Source organism: Solanum tuberosum, unplaced genomic scaffold (genome assembly GCF_000226075.1).
Source record: "Solanum tuberosum cultivar DM 1-3 516 R44 unplaced genomic scaffold, SolTub_3.0 scf00243, whole genome shotgun sequence".
Lineage (NCBI taxonomy): Eukaryota > Viridiplantae > Streptophyta > Magnoliopsida > Solanales > Solanaceae > Solanum > Solanum tuberosum.
In genome coordinates this window covers 675,336-678,517 of record NW_006239166.1, presented here as the reverse complement: position 1 = coordinate 678,517, position 3,182 = coordinate 675,336, and positions in this window count along the sequence as shown.

Here is a 3,182-nt window from a genome sequence, read left to right as displayed (position 1 = left end):
AGACATTTATAAACTATTTTTTTTTATATATATATATATATATAAATTTATTTTATTTGAAAGTTTAACCGTTAAAGATGTATTTTTTTTTAATTTAGGTCCTCAATAATTCCTAATCCTAATTTGTGTTAAGAGACGGATTCATGATTTTAAATTGATGGGTTTCAAATTTTAGGACATACATGACTACTTACTCCGTTCATAATAGATTATTTGTACCTATTAAATGAACTTTTAAAAAACAATTACATATTTTGAACAAAAGTTATTAAATTATATTGAATTAGTAAGATATGACGTAAATCCACCTCTTTTTTGTGTTTGGGTGCATCAAAAGGGCGCAAAGGACAGATTTACTTTAAAGTTACCAGGTGTAATTGAACTCAGTATTTTTTATACGATCAATCCATAGAAGGTTAAATCCGTTTGAGTTTTAATCCTAGATCCGCAACGAATGTTATAAAAATCTCAATTTCCATTTTTTTAGCTATTTTAATTGGTGATTTTAGTTTCAGATTCAATGAATTTACTTTTTTAGGGCCATAATTTTGCATGATATAAATAAGAATAGAATCTATCATTTTCTTGTATGCAATGCTATCCAGCTTTTCCCTTAATTAAAATTGAAGCTTTATGCTATTTTTCATCCTGTAATCATATTCCTATTTTCAAAATAATATGAACCAATACTTTAGAGAACATTGTTTCTATCACCATTAATAATATTCTAAAATAATACTACAATTGTTAATAGATATAATGTTCTTTTTCAAGTATTGGTTCCTATTATTTTCAGATATAAAATTACTAGATGAAGAATATAACTAATAAAGTAGCTGTATGTACTAATAAACAACTTTTTCCCAGGTTGACATTATGGTAAAAAGTAAAAACTTACATGTTCACCCAAAGTCAATACATGCATGTCATGTCATGTGCTTGAATTACAGTATGCAGCGATGATTTTTATCAAGGAAACAAGATTCAAAATATGAAAAAGTAAACATACGAAAAAGTTGAACAGGATAACATCTACTATGTCTACATAAAAGATAATTGTAACTATGTATCAACAATATTTTCTACGAAATAGGGTTCAGATAAACCCCTTAAGCCCTTACTAGCTTCGCCCCTGCTTGAATAATATACTCCCTCCGTTTCAAAAAGATTGATTTGGTTTGACTTGGCACAAAGTTTAAGAAATTAAAGAAGACTTTTAAATCTTGTGGTCCTAAATTAAAGTTATGTCAAATGTACAAAATTGCCCTTAATCTTGTGGTCTTAAACATGTCACGTGAAAAGCAAAAAGTAAAATGTTACCAAAAAAGGAAAGAGGTCATTTTTTTGAAACTGACTAAAAAGGAAAGGAGATCATTCTTTGTGAAACGGAGGGAGTACTATTTTTACTTTATCAATGATTAATTAAATCATTTAATCATAGTAAGTTATACTCCTATTTTAATTTGTTTGTCTTATTTTTCTTTTTAGTCTATTAATTGATAAAGAATGTTTCTTTTTCTTTTTGACAATTCTTTAACTTCAACTTTCCATATGACATGTTCAAAACCACAATATCAAAGAACATTTTGTCACACCCCAAAACCGGATGTGATGGCACGTGCCCAAACCCCACCGGACACGTCAGCCTAACACCCAAAACCCCGACGATACGAAATTAATAAAACAAGAATAAGATAGAAAGATAAGCGGAAGTCTTTAAATAAACTCAACATAACCCCAGAATTGGTTGTCACATGTACAAACCTCTAATACAGAATCTGAATAAAATATACAAGTCTCATAGTAAAGTTCTAGAATAGAACAGAACAGTAAATATAGATAACTTGAGGGCACGTCTGGAATGAACCGCTACCTCTCAAGTAAGTCTGGAAGCTCTAATCTGAAGATGAGTAATAAGCCGGATCTGATAGAGCTGTCAACCTACACAACTGTGTAGAAGCAAGGGTGAGTACCAAAAGCAACAGGTACTCGCAAGTAACACTAAACTAAGCTAAACTAGCAGCTACAAACAACTCCTTTCAATCCCAACCGAACCACCGAAACTTCATTCTAACAGCGAACCAACAACCTATACTACACAATTCATAATCAACAGATATATCCAACAGTATCTCAACATCAACCTCATATCCTCATATAAGAGCAAATAGATCATATATCACATGAAGAGGAGCAAGTAGGTAAAATCCACACACCACAGACAAAGATGAAGTCAAATGCGATGCAAATGCAATAATGATGTCATGTAGTCGTGATGCATGTCTGTCCTAAGATACACATCTGTTGACGTAATTCAGACCGCGCTGAATACTCAAATCAGAACCCATGGGGGCCACACATGGACCATGTATCACCGCCGGAACCAGATCCCATCGGCATCCAAATCGCTAGCCGGAGCTAGTCCATCTCATATATCTCTAGCCGGAGCTAGTCTCAACTGTGTCTCATATCCATCCATCCTCATATCAGTGTCTCAGAACTCATGCAACAGATAGTTCACACATGGGATGAATAATGAATATGCACATGTCATCAATCACAATCATATCACGATCACATCATAATATTACACATCATCTGTCTCAATCACAACCATATCACGACCACATCATAGTATTACACATCACCTGTCTCAATCACAACCATATCACGACCACATCATAGTATTACACATCACCTGTCTCAATCACAACCATATCACGACCACATCATAGTATTACACATCACCTGTCTCAATCACAACCATATCACGACCACATCATAGTATTACACATCACCTGTCTCAATCACAACCATATCACGACCACATCATAGTATTACACATCACCTGTCTCAATCACAACCATATCACGACCACATCATAGTATTACACATCATCTGTCTCAACATCAATGTCTGTATCAATCATAACCTACTCATGCTCTTCTATCCCCTCAATATCGGTTATCATATGACTTATTCAACAAATTCAAGTCACATATAACACATTTAGCTCGTTTTATTCCCCATCTTTCATTTACAACAATTTCAATCAACAAATAAAACCCATCCTCAATCCCCATTACTCCCCAACACAATTAGGAAAGTAGTCATGCGTAGTCTAAGAGTTTTACAAAGTTTGGAAGCCACTTGCCTTAAAACGAACTCCAAAAGTTACTTGA